Here is a 17,535-nt window from a genome sequence, read left to right as displayed (position 1 = left end):
TGAGTTAAAGTTAGTGAGGTGTCAGAACTCCCGACATATGTCGGAACTCCCAACCGTCGGAACTCCCGACTTACGTCGGAACTCCCGACCCTCACGGCTTTTGAAAACTAGCCGTTGGCTTCTGGTCATCCATACCGGACACGTCCGGTATGACCAGGACAGTGAACCCTCCAAGTCGGTCGAAGTGCGACACGTCGGAACTCCTGACCCATGCCGGGACTCCCGACCGTCGGAACTCCCGACCTATGTCGGAACTCCCAACGAACCAACCCGAGAACAACAGTTTTACTGCTGCTGGACAAATACCGGACATGTCCGGTATTGCCAGACCAGCAACAAATCAGTTAGCTCTTTTGTCGCTCAAATACTCAAAACTCACATGGGTTGGCTTGAGCACTTATGAAACATTATCTATCAACATGATGCATCCCTCTTAATAGTACGGCATACCTATTAAACTCAAGATAAATGGAAATATGAATTTGTACCACTTGAGTTGTTCTATTTGAATTGATGCCGTCCCTTCCAATCTTCATCAAGTAAGGGTGCTAACATGTTGATGTTGATCTTTTCACTTGAGCATAGCCATCTTGAGCATGTGACTTGATTCCATTCATCAAGTTTGAATAATCCCAAATGTATCAAGTCACTTCCATCAAATACTTCATCATAGATTTGATCCTTCACATCAATATGACCATCTTAGCTTGATTAGTACCTCAACTAAATGCAAGTACTTTCTTCTTCACCCTAGCTAGGTTCTTCGGCCGCCAAGCCATCGCTTGCCCTTCACCCTTGCTTAGTACCTCGAAGCCTTTCCTTGCTATCTTCACCATCTCAAGCCATCAAGTCACATCTTGTTGTTGAATCATCCATTCATATGTATTGTTATCTTTTTCATTTTTATTTAGAAAGCTTCAAATATGAGACCATTCCATATGCAATCCCTCATGTCTCATTAACTAATAATCACGAGCTTGCTTTCACATAGTACATGGAAATCCCACAAGAAATAAGCCTTCACATGAATTCCATTTGCATTGTTGTCTTGTGCTTGAACTAGATTGTTTATACAACAACACATCATTTTGGCTTTCATTAAGTGCCTGTGAGATAACCTATTACCTGTTCACACTTAGCAAACAGGTTAGTCCTTTAATCACGTTGTCATTCAATCATCCAAAACCCACTAAAGGGCTAGATGCACTTTCACACCTCTTAGGCCTAGCGCTTCTGTCCTAGACCTAGGCCCTCGCGCTCCACCTAGCGTGGCCCAAGTGAGTCCTCCACGGCCACCCGATGCTCCCCCAACGAGGCCTAGCTGCCTAATAAGCTCATCCCCTATGCGCAGCTCTAGTCGGCTGATGCCAACCCTGCACTCCCCAAACCGGTGTGCCATTGGCCCACAGGCGCTGGCTAGCGCCGCCGTGCGCTAGCTGCTGCTGGCCGCCCACCCATCCCGATCGACCAGCTCCTCCCCTATGTAGCCATGGTTGCCATGGCTGTGTGCTTCCAGAGGAGGAAGAAGGACCTATTTGAGACAACACTGAACCAGTGTTGATATTCCCATTATCATGGCCGAATGGTCTACCAGACCGTCATAGATGTTTCTATCAACACTGCCGGTTAGGTGCCCAGACGGGTGGGAGTGTAAAATACCACCGACGGTTCGAAACCGATGGTGATGGACACCAACGACTTTTACCAACGGGGGCCAAAACCATCGGTGAAGGGGGTCTAGAACTGGCGGTGATGAACTTTCTGTAGTAGTGAATATAAACACATGGTTGGCTTAAACCCATGTAAAACTGGGTAGCCTAGTTTTCACGAGTTGGCTTAAAATAGAGGAAAACCCCCCTTTTCAAAATGAACTTCAAGATTATGATCTCAAACTGAACATGTGTGCAGCCTTCCATGAACTTGGATGCTTGTCGGGAGACTCCACTTCCTAGAGTGATAAATTCTTTGAGTTTTTTTACTTGCCACAAGTGTTCAATGCTTCGGTTTGTTGTCTTGGTCTCCTTATCTCTAAGTCTCTCAACTAAACACTTGGATCTCACAAAAATCACACAACATCACAAAAGGATGGTTAGGAACAACTCTCACAGTGTATATACAGTGCATCTGCAAGTTCCTGGAGACCACTCAAAGGAAAGTATCCAATGTGTGTACTCAGTAAAAATCAAGTTACTTGGTTTCCTGAATGAAAGAACAAATATGTCACCTAGGGGGTGGGTGAATAGTCATTTCCTACAAATTTAACAAATAAAAAATACAACGATAACCGTCAGAAGTTACAAGGGAGGGAGTGTCGGAACTTCCGAACTTGACAGAGTAAAATGAAATGAAACTACGCCTAAAGACTTGTAGATCAAACCAAACTTACGTTCAATAGCAAGTCCACGAAGAACCTATACTCGAACATGCACAACCAAGTAGATCAAGTGGTAATCACAAATCTGCAAAGTAAAGCACAAAGCCACAAAGGAGACAAGGAAATTGTTTCACCGAAGTTTAGGTTCCTATTTAAACCCTACGTCTCCATTGAGGAAGCTATGAGTAGGGCTAGATAACAATCCAGCTCGGCTTGGCTTGTTAACAAGCATGAGCTAGCTTGTTTAGCTTGTGAGCCAGACATAAAATACACACAAATCATAATCTATGCATTTATCTTTAGCTTGAGAATAATAATAATACAAAAGCAACCCATCCCTAAGCCTTAAATCAAACAAATAAATTAATACATGCCAACAAATGTAAGTATAATTATACTATAGTGCTACACCACACCATACATAATGCATTCATAATCCATGGCCCATACTCCATACTATACACAATACATCCATAATCCATTATTGATGATCCATGCATCCATTTAAAACAAAGTGATAGAGTCATAGTAATCCCAACTTTATAGGGTCTAGATCCAACCATTAACCAATTATAAAGTGTGAGGTATCAGGTCATACAAAACTAATATAAGTTTAAAACCAACAACCCTCGTTGATTCGGCACTCCCCACTAGTCCTAGAGCACCACATAAGGTATAGCTCTCCCTTGATCTGTGCAAGGACCAAGTGCTCTCTAATAGTTGATCCTTCTCCACCCTAAATAGTGGATCACCGAATCATGTACACCAACATGGGCCTCTCACAATCGCCATTGAGAGATCACCAAGCACCACCAAGTTGTCTAGGTGGTGTTGATCACCAAGAGTAATAAGTACAAACTCTCACTTGACCTAACCAAGCTTAACGAGAAGAGTGGATGCATGCTACATCCTAAGCACTAATGGAGTCCTTAATCTTTTACTATGATTTCCAAATCACCTGAATAGGCCAAACTCTTTCTTGGAACCCAACAAGTGTCTAACTCCTCAAATGTCCAAAAGGGAGTCAAAGCACGAGTGTAGGAGTTATATATAGGCCACACCCAAAAACTATTGATGGAACTCCACTTAGCCGAAAAGTACTCATAGGCTCAGGTGGTCCCTTTGAATTAGCACCAGAGAACTCCATAGAAGCCCATCCAATGGCTATATTTCAACTAGCTGTTACTGTATGCTTGTGACTCAGTGATGAGCTCTGGTGGCTCACTAGAGATCTTCGGTGAGTCTGAGAGCTCTAAGTTTCCTCTGCAACCTTCTCTATTATGATGCTCCAGTGGAACTGTTTGGTGACCCTACCAGACAAATCCAGTGAGTCTAGAAGGTCACTGGTCATTGTGTTACCTCACCGTACCTAAGCTCCGGTGGTACAACTCCATTGACCACTAGAAGTAAAGGTTTTGTGCACAATTTACTATCAATCAACCAACACATAGCCTAACCTCCGGTGGCCGCGGTGTTGACCCCACCGGGGAGCTCTGGTGGCTATATAAACAACCTAGGGCATGTTCATTGGAGATTAAAGTCGGAGCCACAACAACAATTTAGTTCAATCTATAGTACTTTGTAGGAGGTAATTAAGCCGCGGCTGCAACGGCTATAGCGAACACCATACTATTTTCTTTGAAAACAAACACCTTTAAAAATGACTTGGTTTCTAATTGATTATTGGGCTTCAGCTAAGCTATCTAGTGCTAGATTTGATAAATGTGCATCACATTCACTCACTAGACTCAATCTATAGGTCAAGCTACCTGTTCGTACCTGTAACACCTTGGGTGTTTAAATACTAAAACCTGCCATGTCATCATCTACATTGCACATCATTTTGTGTTAGTGAAAATTTTGATATGCATACACTAAAACAAGTTTACCTTTATGTTATATGTGTTGACTTGTATGGTTTGAATCAAGTTAAAAACTCTTGTATTGGATTGAATTTCCGAAAACCCTAATTTCCAGCATTTAAATTCTACCCTGAAAACCTAATTCAAAATCTAAGCACATTTTGGGGTTGAGCCTAAAAGCAAAAGTGTAGAGCTTGTCATGGTGTACAAAGTTGGTTTTTGGAGTTTTTAAAGTTTTTTATAAAATTTGAAGTAATTTGAAAAGGCGTAAATTCTCAAAGTGTCCCCTTTTGATTTCAAACTTGCATTTCAAAATGTAGACCGAATTTGGGTATGATTATAAAAGCAAAGTTGTAGAATTTTGAATTTTGAACAACTTTTATTTTTGGAGATTTTTGAGTTGCCACATAGATTTGGGAGTAATTTGGGATTAAAAGTGAGTGGCAATTCTGTAATTTCGGTGAACAGTAACCGTGGCGACACTTCACCGCCGGCGACCTTCTTCTGGTTTCCAGGCGCGCTGGTGGCCATCTTCGGCTCCACGCTGGCATGGAGAAGGCTCCTACGTGGCTTCTTCATTCTTCCTGGACGCATTTTAAAGCCCCGATGTCGCCATTCTTCTCCGTTTTCCCTGCTCTGCTTTTCCCGTCGCCTCCGTCGTTGCTCTATTGAGTTGTGCCATCGCCGTAGCGCATTCCTAGCCTTGGCAAAGCTTGCCACAGCACCGCTTGCTCCTTGCGCACCCAGCTGATCCACCCTTGTAGCTTGACTTCGCCAGGAAACATCGCTCGGTGCCTTTCTTCCTCGTGGCTGGTAGCGTCACCGATGATCCCGCTTCACCATGGCTGGAGCTCTGCGGTGAGCCTCTGCCCCTGCGAAGTGTTGCTCCATCTTCTCCATGTTGTCGTGGTGCTTTGTGCCTTGTTGCTTGATCATTTCATCCACAGCAGCCACCGGAACACCGCTGTCGACGACAGCTTGCTCCGCCGTGTCTGCTTTGCTCGCCGACCCGCCTTTCTGTTGCTCCTCCGGTTCGGCCATCAACTCCAGCGTGTTTGGGGTGAGCTCCTGATGCTTCTTGAGCCTTTTTATTTAACCACTACCAGCTTCCCTTTGCTGGCGTATCATCGCCACACCACCGTGTCCGCCATGGCCGGCGTCGAGCTCAGTTTGAGCTGTGATTGGTGCAATTCGTGCCACTAATCAGTGTGTCTCGTCGTGGTGATCACGTTGGTACCCTCGCCGTCGCCGTTGATCTCACCGGTGGCGAGAAATCGCCGGTCAAAGCTCGGTCGTCGTTGCTGCGCGCAGGAGCACTATGCTGACGAGTGGGGTCACCCTGTCAGTGACTGTGTTGTTTGAAAATGGAATTTTTCTTTTTTAGAATTAAATGAATAGTGCTATAATTTGTTATTTTTGTATAGAATTAATTACAGCTCCAAAACTTATGAAAATTTTTGTGTTACCTCTCTGAGATGTAAACTATTTAGGAAAAATATTAAATGTTATGTTTCAGTATATTTTGAATGTGATAAAAATTACTCTAATTAATTAATAAATGAGCTTCCATGATTTTTCTAGGCTTTATTATTTATCCAAAAAATTATGAAAATTATTTTGCCACTTAGTTATCATGTGATAAGCCTTCATAATAATTTTGAGCTCATTTGGAGAAAGTTGATTTATTTCATATTTTTAATTTAAATAATTAATTCATAAAAGCAAATAGTAAACCTTAATAATTTAGGTTTTGTTTGAGTTTTGGATTGAGTGATGACCTTGGGTCATTAGTATAAAATAATTCTTGGTACTTAAAGTAATTATTTGAGTTTTTGGGAACGTTTAGTAGTTGTTGGTTTGCAACTGTACCGCGTAGGAAAGTTATATTCAAGTTATTAATTTTTGCATCCATTGTTAAGCATCATGTTTTATATCTCGGATCATATTAAACATGGCATTGTTACTGCGTGTAGTGAACGAAAGTGAGCACGCGGTAGTTAATCAAGTTGAGGAGGAGGTTAATCCGTCTGTTGAGGTCGGGTTTGATAATTATGGAACGTCTCCGGAACCAGACTTTTCTGTGAATCAAGGCAAGCCTCGGAAACTTACCTTGTGTTTTACAAATTTATATCGCTTTTGCTTTTCAATACTGCATTAAGTGATTAGGAGTTGAATGAAAACCTAATTGGTGCATTACCAACCTTGTTTTTCAATATCAACCTTGTTACCCATTTAAATCCAAGAATGCTTATTTATGCTTAGCCATGCTTAGAATGATACAAGTCGGGTGATCACCGGTCACTAGCGAGATATAAATGGTTTCTTGGTTACGACTGATTAGTTATGTGATCATGAGATATGAGCATTAGGAGTAATAAATCTAGACCGGGCGGACTCGGTGTATGGGAGCCACAAGACATGGAGGTCTTGTGAGTGGGTTCTTTCCGCCTATGTCGATTAAGACACGTCCGTTGTTGAATTGCATGAGGTGAGACTTTGTAGTACTGATCACATACTCCGATAAGCCTTAACTTGGCTATTCTATTATGAGAATGGTTACTCGTGCACTAGGAGTGGAGAGATGGCGGGAGTAGCGTGTACCCACGTGGCCAAGGGCTGGATTGGTGGAGTACTATATTCTCGGGTGGCACGGACCCGTTCTTGTTTTAGAGGATCTGAGGGTAGGTTGGTATATATAGGTCGGGGACCTACATATGTCATGTGGTTGGGAATCCCTAGCTGGGTTTAATCGGTTTGAATCATTGTTGCTCCTCGGTTATGGAGACTCAACTCACTGTTCATCATCGTAGTTAATAACTAAAACTTGAGGAAGTTTTGAGAAAGGGTTGGATATGAAGTTCATGATCTCAATATGGATCATGGCAGATTCATATATGATTTTGAGATAGATTTTTAATGCTGAATAAAAGAATCTTGTTAGAAACTTTTACGCAAAAGAACCTTGTTTATTGCTAAAGCCTTACCTTGAATCCCTGAGCCTGCATTCCTGAGTCTTATTAGTTTTTATTTCGGTTAAGTCTTATTGAGTACTTTTGTACTCAGGGTTCGTTGACCCTTGTTGCAGGTGAGCCTCATGGCAGGTCTGTCTTGGACCGTGCTACATGACTGTTGTTCAGATCGATGATGATAAGTAAATGTGTGGTCCTTGGGCAGGATACTTATATTGTGTGTTTGTATTATGTTACTAATGCCACTCCACTACTATGGTTTGTAATAACAATTGAACTTAGTTTATATGGTTTGGAACAACTGTTTTGTAAACTAAGTTATTGTAAGACTTCCGCTATTTTACTCTGATGTAGATATTTGAATAAATGTTGTAATACTGCAATGACTCTATAATGGGATCCTGCTCAGAAATCATGAATGATTCAGGGTTCTCCGAGGACACCCGACAGTCTTCTTAAGTTATTGGGAACATATGCATAGTCATTAGAGGTCATTGGACAGTGACAGGTGCATGCGGGTCCTATAATTTAGGAGGTTCTGCCATAGAATGATATCAGAGCGATCGTTATAAAGTTTTTGTAGTATTGTTTTACAAAACTTCAAAAAGATTTGGGATAATTAAATTTAACCTGTTAATTTGGTCCAAATTGCTTCTGACTTATCTTACTTCATTCTCACCATTTCTTATTTGATTAAAAAGTTTTATGTGGTGGAGTAGTAATCTTATTATGCCCTTCATAAATAAGAACTATTGTTTATGAGCTTTGATGTTTTGTTCATAAGAACGATTCATGCATCATGATTAATCTAATTGTTACTTACTTCCCCTCTGAGTTTGGGTTGGGTAGTGAGTCTGGGTTGAGTTGTGTAATCCATCCTTGCTGTTCTTGAGACTGTTATCAGATTGTCTTATTGTTTTGAAATCTTGCTTCCTACAGTATGGCTCATACCACGATAACACCTCGTAAGTCCGTTGGACCCAAAGGAGTTCCTCGTCACCAGCTTGCCCCTAGAAGTGATGGTGCTAGCAGTAGCAGCTTTGGGCCTAATCCCCAGGTAGAGATACAGAGGCTTTCAATAGAGTTAGCATAGGCTACTAGAGATAGGGCCTTGGATGCCATCTAGGTGGGCAAGTTACAGGATCAATTAAGGTGTCGTACCACCGCTCATAAGAACTATGAGCGTATATTAGTTCGTATGGTGGAAGGAAGAAATGAAGCTTGGCATAGAGAAGATGTAGCTAGAGCCCGAACTCATGAGATAGAGTTCTATGTAGAAGACTTAGAAGAATATTCTACCAATCTGCATGAAGAAGTTCATAGGCTGAACAATCTTTTGGATCCAAATCATGAACCTCAGGCAGATGCCATGGCCCCAGGTGTCATCATTGCTGATGATGATGAACTTGAAGAGGAGGAGGAAGAAGATCCAGAAGAAGTAGTGATGGTCAACGAAAGTGATAATGAAGGTGGAAATGTTTCTGGAATGGATACCGATCATGAGGTTTGATGTGATCAAGGAGAAGAGTAGAGTTGTAATATAGTGAGTTCTAGTTAAGCTGGGTAGTGTTGCTTAAGTGTAGACTTGTGTTTAAATAAGTGAAACTAGTGTAATGTGTTTGTAGTCAGCTCTTTTATTAGTTTAATAAAGGCTTGTGAGTAAAGTTTGGTTGTCATGAATAGATACGTCGTACTCGAGGTTCGACTAACCCTGGTACTTCACAAGATGAGGATGGAATTCCTGATCCGCCACCAAATCCACCAAATTTGGTAGATGTTATCGCAGCGCTAGTCAATGTGACCGTCGATAATGCTCGATTACTTAGGGAGTTAGCTCAAAGTAATCAGAATATGATGCAAGGGAACCGTGGTCGCAATCATCACCGGCAAGAAGCTACGTATGTTGATTTCACTGATACACGACCACCAGTGTTTACCAAGGCTAATGAACCACTAGAAGCTGATGATTGGCTGCATACCATGGAGCAGAAGTTTGACCTCATTCCCTGCATGGAGTTTCAAAAGCCTGTTTTTGCTGCTCAACAGCTTAGAGGTGCAGTAGGTGCTTGGTGGGCAAACCTTGTGGCTATGCAACCAGCAGGTGTTCAGTTAACTTGGGCTGAGTTCCGTACTGCTTTTCGTGCCCATTATATTCCGGAGGGAGTTATGGCCATGAAGCTTGATGAGTTTCTTGCTTTGAAGCAAGGTGATCAAACAGTCATGCAGTATGTGGGCAGGTTCAATCAGCTTTCACAGTACGCACCTGAGCATGTTAACACAGATCCTAAGAAGAAGAAGTGGTTCATGCGAGGTCTAAATACCAAACTTCAGACAATGATGACTACCTGCACCAATGTCACATATCATGAGGCAATCAATATTGCTATTGCTTTGAAGGAGAAATATCAGCAACATAAGGAGATTAAGAAGAAAAAGAGTGTGCCATCTGGATCTTTCAGTGGCAATCAAAAGAGATAGAAGATAATCTATCATCCAGTGAATCACTATCATCCTCCTTATCGTCCACCGTAGTTCCAAGTCGGTCAACGACAAAATGTCAGTCCTGCTACAACTAACCAGAACTCTCAACAGTCAAATGTTCCTGGTGTTTGTGCTCCAACACCCCAAGGCCACAATTACCCATATTTCAATTATGGGAAGTCAGGTCATTTCTCTAGGGAATGTCCGTATCCTAAGCAGTATAATCCAAATTTTTAGAAGGCTCCTAGAAATCAACAACAGGGTCAAGTCCAGAATAAGAACAACAACCCAAATGCTCAAAAGGGCAAAGATGAAAAGAAGACAGGGCGGGTTTTCTATATTCAGGCTAGGGAGATTCCAGAAGGGGAGTCTGTGATGCTGGGTATGTTTCCTGTCGCCGATCATCCTGTAGTTATGCTTTTTGATTCTGGTGCATCTCATACATTCATCAATAGAACCTTTGTCATAAAGCATGAAATTCCAATTGGGGCGACAAAGGAAAATTTCTATATATAGGCCCGGGGGACGTCTGTGTACTAAGGAAATGGTATATTAGGTACCCATAAACCTGGGTGGGCATATTTTTCCCACTACCATGACTATTCTAAAAGATCAGGATATAGATATGATCTTGGGAATGAATTGGATGTATCAGCATAAGGCTATTATAGATGCTTTGAATAGGACAATAAGGTTGAGTTTGCCAGATAGTAATTCTTAGCTTCTTATCCAACTTCCAACCTTAAAGAGATCAGTGGAAAGTCTATGCAACTTCCGTCAAGGAGATTAGGGATATCCCGGTAGTTTGTGAATTCCCTGATGTTTTTCCTAAAGATTTACCCGGTCTACCACCTGATAGGGATGTTTAGTTTAACATAGATTTAAAACCTGGAACAGCTTCGATCTATTATAGGATGCCTCCCAAGGAATTAGCCGAGTTGAAGACTCAGTTGCAAGGGTTGATTAATAAAGGGTTTATCCAACCTAGTTCATCACCTTGGGGATGTCCTGCAATTTTTGTGAAGAAGAAAGATGAGACCCTGAGGTTATGTGTCGACTATCGTCCATTGAATGAAGTGACCATTAAGAATAAGTATCCCTTGCCTCGGATAGATTTACTTTTTGATCAACTGGTTGGAGCCAAAGTTTTCTCTAAGATTGATTTAAGGTCAGGTTACCATCAAATCAAAATTAAGCCTGAAGATATTCCCAAAACGACATTTACCACAAGATATGGATTATATGAGTACCTGGTAATGTCTTTTGGTTTGACAAATGCTCCAGCTCATTTCATGTATTTGATGAACTCAGTATTCATGCCTGAGCTAGATAAGTTTGTAGTGGTGTTTATTGATGACATCTTAGTGTATTCCAAGAATAAGAAAGAACATGCGAAACATCTCAGAATTGTTCTAACACGCTTAAGAGAACATCAGTTATATGCCAAGTTCAGTAAGTATGACTTTTGGCTAAAGGAAGTATAGTTTTAGGACATGCCTTGTCAGTTGAAGGAGTTGCAGTAGATCCAAGCAAAGTTAAGGATATACTAGATTGGAAACCACCAACCACTGTTCATCAGGTTCGGAGTTTTCTGGGAATGGCGGGTTATTACCGTCGCTTTATTCTAGATTTCTCTAGAATATCCAAGTCCATCACTAGGTTTTTGAAGAACCAAGCTAGGTTTGTCTGGTCATCTGATTGTGAAGAAGCTTTCCAGACTTTGAAGAAATTGTTAACCACTACACCAGTGTTAGCACAGCCAGATATCGAGAAGTCGTTCGACGTTTATTGTGATGCTTCTGGTATTGGTATTGGATGTGTATTGATGCAAGAAGGCCGAGTCATTGCCTATGCTTCCAGACAACTTAAGCAACATAAAGAATATTATCCAACTCATGATCTAGAGTTAGCCACAGTTGTCCATGCTCTGAAGATTTGGTGGCATTACCTGCTTGATAATACTTGCCATATTTATACAGATCACAAAAGTTTAAAGTATATATTTACTCAATCAGAATTGAACATGCAACAAAGAAGATGGTTAGAATTGATTAAAGATTATGACTTGGAGGTGCATTACCATCCTGGTAAGGCAAATGTGGTTGCAGATGCCCTCAGTCGTAAGAGTCATTGCAATTGTCTGGCAGTAAAAACAATGGATTTGACTTTATGTCAAGAGATGGAAAAGTTGAATATAGAGGTAATTCAACAAGGTAGTTTGACCAATATAATTGTTGAATCAACTATTTGAGATCAAATTATTGCTGCTCAGAAAGAAAACAAGGGTATAGCCCATATCAAAGAAAGAGTCAGGAATGGAAAAGTGACATGTTTCGGGATAGATGATGCAGGTGTGTTATGGTTTAAGGATCGCCTTATGGTACCAAAGATTCCTGAGTTACGACAGTCAATTCTTAAAGAGGCACATACCACCAGGTTATCTATTCATCCTGGGAGTAATAAAATGTACCATGACTTGAAAACAGAGATTTGGTGGACCAAAATGAAGATAGAGATTGCTCGGTATATAGCAAAGTGTGATACTTGTCAAAAGGTAAAAGCTATACATTTGAGGTCTGCTGGAGAGTTACAGCCATTGCCTATTCCAGCTTGGAAGTGGGAGGATATTAGTATGGATTTTATAGTGGGTCTACCTAAGACATCAAAAGGTTTTGACTTAATATGGGTTATTGTAGATCGACTAACTAAGTCAGCACATTTTCTTCCAGTCAATAGTATATATCCTACTATCCAATGTGCCAAGATGTATTTAGCAAGAATCGTGAGCCTACATGGAGTACCAAAGACCATAGTGTCAGATAGGGGTACACAGTTTGTCTCCAACTTTTGGAAACAATTGCATGCTTTGTTGGGTACCAAACTCCTGTATAGTACAGCTTATCATCCACAGACTGATGGTCAGACTGAAAGGGTCAATCAAGTACTTGAAGATATGTTAAGATGTTGTGTTCTTAACTATTCCAATAAGTGGGATGAATGTTTGCCTTTGGTTGAGTTCTCATACAACAATAGTTATCAAGAGAGCATTAGAATGGCTCCGTTTGAAGCACTTTATGGTCGTAGATGTAGAACATCGCTGAATTGGTCTAAACACAGGGAAAGATGGTTCTTTGGAGTTGACCTGGTGAAAGAAATAGAAGAGAAGGTTAGGCAGATACAAAGTAATTTGAAGATAGCTCTGTCCCGACAAAAGAGTTATGCAGATAAACGACGTAGACCATTGGTGTTTAACAAATGAGATTTTGTATATCTGAAGGTGTCACCAATGAAGGGAGTTACCCGTTTTGGTGTTAAAGGCAAGTTGGCACCTTGTTATATTGGACCGTTTCAAATTTTAGAGAGGTATGGAAAGGTGGCATATCGCTTCAAGTTACCAGAACATCTTTTAGCTATACATGATGTGTTCCATGTTTCTCAATTAAAGAAGTGTCTTCAAGTGCCTGAGCAGAATGTTGAGGTTGAAGGAGTGGAACTTCAACCTCATTTGACCTATTCTGAATATCCTATCTGAGTTCTAGATCAGAAAGACCGTGTCACTCAAAGGAGGACAATCAAATTCTATAGGATATAATGGAATCAACATTCCGAAGAAGAAGCTACTTGGAAATCCGAAGATTACTTGCTATAAAAATTTCTAGAGTTTCTTGCGTCAATATAGGATAATGTTAGTTGTGCTATGTTGTTACAAACCATGTTTTGTAAAAGGACCTGAGCTGTTTTATGGTTAAGATTGGAATGTTTATGGATTGGCACATTTCCTTTTACATTACTTACCCTCGGACTTTAAATCTCGGGACGAGATTTCTTTTAGGGGGAAGGGTTGTAACACCTCGCGTGTTTAAATACTAAAACCTGCCATGTCATCATCTGCATTGCACATCATTTTGTGTTAGTGAAAATTTTGATATGCATACACAAAAACAAGTTTACCTTTATGTTATATGTGTTGACTTGTATGGTTTGAATCAAGTTAAAAACTCTTGTATTGGATTGAATTTCCGAAAACCCTAATTTCCAGCATTTAAATTCTACCCTGAAAACCTAATTCAAAATATAAGCACATTTTGGGGTTGAGCCTAAAGCAAAAGTGTAGAGCTTGTCATGGTGTACAAAGTTGGTTTTTGGAGTTTTCAAAGTTGTTTTATAAAATTTGAAGTAATTTGAAAAGGCGTAAATTCTCAAAGTGTCCCCTTTTGATTTCAAACTTGCATTTCAAAATGTAGACCGAATTTGGGTATGGTTATAAAAGCAAAGTTGTAGAATTTTGAATTTGGAACAACTTTTATTTTTGGAGATTTTTGAGTTGCCACATAGATTTGGGAGTAATTTGGGATTCAAAGTGAGTGGCAATTCTGTAATTTTGATAAACAGTAACCATGGGCGACACTTCACCACCGGCGACCTTCTTCTGGTTTCCAGGCGCGCTCGTGGCCATCTTCGGCTCCGTGCTAGCGTGGAGAAGACTCCTGCGTGGCTTCTTCATTCTTCCTGGCCACATTTTAAAGCCCCGACGTCGCCGTTCTTCTCCGTTTTCCCTGCTCTGCTTTTCCCGTCGCCTCCGCCGCTGCTCCGTTGAGCTATGCCATCACCGTAGCGCATTCCCAACCTTGGCAAAGCTTTCCACAGCATCGCTTGCTCCTTGCGCACCTAGCTAACCCACCCTTGTAGCTTGAGTTCGCCGGGAAACGTCGCTCGGTGCCTTTCTTCCTCGCGGCCGGCAGCGTCACCGGTGATCTCGCTTCACTGTGGCTAGAGCTCTACGGTGAGCCTCTGCCCCTATGAAGTGTTGCTCCATCTTCTCCATGTTGCCGTGGTGCTTTGTGCCTCGTTGCTTGATCATTTCATCCACAACAGCCACTGGAACACCGCCGTCGACAACAGCTTGCTCCGCCGTGTCTGCTCTGCTCGCCGACCCACCTTTCTGTTGCTCCTCTGGTTCAGCCATCAACTCCAGCGTGTTTGGGGTGAGCTCCTGATGCTTCCTGAGCCTTTTATTTAATCGCTATCGGCTTCCCTTCGCCAGCGTTTCATTGCCGCACCACTGTGTCCGCCATGGCCGGCGTCAAGCTTGGTTTGAGCTGTGATTGGTGCAATTCGTGCCACTAATCAGTGCGCCTCGTCGTGGGGATCACGTTGGTACCCTCGCCGTCGCCGTTGATCTCACCGGTGGTGAGAAATCGCCGGTCAAAGCTCGGTCATCGTTGCTGTGTGCGGGAGCACTGTGCTGACGAGTGGGGTCACCCTGTCAGTGACTGTGTTGTTTGAAAATGAAATTTTTCTTTTTTAGAATTAAATGAATAGTGCTGTGATTTGTTATTTTTGTATAGAATTAATTAGAGCTCCAAAAATTATGAAAAGTTTTGTGTGACCTCTATGAGATGTAAACTATTTAGGAAAAATATTAAATGTTATTTTTTAGTATATTTTGAATATGATCAAAATTACTCCATTAATTAATAAATGAGCTTCCATGATTTTTCTAGGCTTTATTATTTATCCAAAAAATTATGAAAATTGTTTTGACACTTAGTTATCTTGTGATAAGCCTTCATAATAATTTTGAGCTCATTTGGAGAAAGTTGATTTATTTCATATTTTTAATTTAAATAATTAATTCATAAAAGCAAATAGTAAACCTTAATAATTTAGGTTTTGTTTGAGTTTTGGATTGAGTGATGACCTTGGGTCATTAGTAAAAAATAATTCTTGGTACTTAAAGTAATTGTTTGAGTTTTTGGGAACGTTTAGTAGTTGTTGGTTTACAACTGTACCGCGTAGGAAAGTTGTATTCAAGTTATTAATTTTTGCATCCATTATTAAGCATCATGTTTTATATCTCGCATCATATTAAACATGGCATTGTTACTGCGTGTAGTGAACGAAAGTGAGCACGTGGTAGTTAATCAAATTGAGGAGGAGGTTAATCCGTCTGTTGAGGTCGGGTTTGATAATTGTGGAACGTCTTCGAAACCGGACTTTTCCGTGAATCAAGGCTAAGCCCCGGATGCATTTAAACCTACCTTGTGTTTTACAAATTTATATCGCTTTTGCTTTTCAATACTGCATTAAGTGATTAGGAGTTGAATGAAAACCTAATTGATGCATTACCAACCTTGTTTTTCAATATCAACCTTGTTACCTGTTTAAATCCGAGAATGCTTATTTATGCTTAGCCATACTTAGAACGATACAGGTCGGGTGATCACCGATCACCTGCGAGATATAAATGGTTTCTTAGTTACGACTGGTTAGTTATGTGATCATGAGATATGAGCATGGGAAGTAATAAATCTAGACCGGGCGAACTCGGTGTATGGGAGCCATAAGACATGGAGGTCTTGTGAGCGGGTTCTTTCCGCCTGTGTCGATTAGGACACGTCCGTTGTTGAATTGCATGAGGTGAGACTTTGTAGTTCCGATCACATACTTCGGTAAGCCTTAACTTGGCTATTCTATTACGAGAATGGCTACTCGCGCACTAGGAGTGGAGAGATAGCGGGAGTAGCATGTACCCACGTGGTCAAGGGCTGGATTGGTGGAGTACTATATTCTCGGGTGGCGTGGACCCATTCTTGTTTTAGAGGATCTGAGGGTAGGTTGGTATATGTAGGTCGAGGACCTGCATATGTCGTGTGGTTGGGAATCCCCAGCTGGGTTTAATCGGTTTGAATCGTCGTTGCTCCTCGGTTATGGAGACTCAACTCACTGTTCATCATCGTAGTTAATAACTAAAACTTGAGGAAGTTTTGAGAAAGGGTTGGATATGAAGTTCATGATCTCAATACGGATCATGGCAGATTCATTTATGATTTTGAGATAGATTTTTAATGCTGAATAAAAGAATCTTGTTAGAAAGCTTTTACGCAAAAGAACCTTGTTTATTGCTAAAGCCTTACCTTGAATCCCTGAGCCTGCATTCCTGAGTCTTATCAGTTTTTATTTCGGTTAAGTCTTGTTGAGTACTTTTGTACTCAGGGTTCGTTGACCCTTGTTGTAGGTGAGCCTCATGGGCAGGTCTGTCTTGGACCGTGCTGCATGACTGTTGTTCAGATCGATGATGATAAGTAAATGTGTGGTCCTTGGGCAGGATACTTATATTGTGTGTTTGTATTATGTTACTAATGCCACTTTCACTACTATGGTTTGTAATAACAATTGAACTTAGTTTATAAGGTTTGAAACAACTGTTTTATAAACTAAGTTATTGTAAGACTTTCGCTATTTTACTCTGATGTAGATATTTGAATAAATGTTGTAATACTGCAATGACTCTGTAATGGGATCCTGCTCGAAAATCATGGATGATTCGAGGTTCTCCGAGGACACCCGACGATCTTCTTAAGTTATTGGGAACATATGCATAGTCATCAGAGGTCATTGGACAGTGACAGGTGCATGTGGGTCCTATAATCTAGGAGGTTCTGCCACAATACCCCTTAATAGTAAAACCAAAAGATAAAATAAGGATCAACGCCCTGTTCGTTTGGGCTTGTTTGGCTCATAAGCCATGACTGAAAGTACTGTTGGCTGATTTGGTATGAGAGAAAAATATTATTTGCTGGCTGAAAAAGTACGACTTATAAGTCAAACACGACCAAGCGAACAGGCTGCTATACTATTCTAAGTGTCTTAGTCCTCCTTAACCTTCATGCACATCTTTAAAAACCAAAACGAATTCCATCAATGGGGGTATGTATGGACACTATAATTACCCAATCAATTATCATCATTGTGACCTCACTAAATAATACCGCTAGAAAACACACATTAGTGACAATGATTATGTCATCACTAATCGTTAAAACCGAATGGTAGGTCTACATGCTTT

Source organism: Miscanthus floridulus, chromosome 11, assembly GCF_019320115.1.
Source record: "Miscanthus floridulus cultivar M001 chromosome 11, ASM1932011v1, whole genome shotgun sequence".
NCBI lineage: Eukaryota > Viridiplantae > Streptophyta > Magnoliopsida > Poales > Poaceae > Miscanthus > Miscanthus floridulus.
This window is presented reverse-complemented; position numbering follows the sequence as displayed.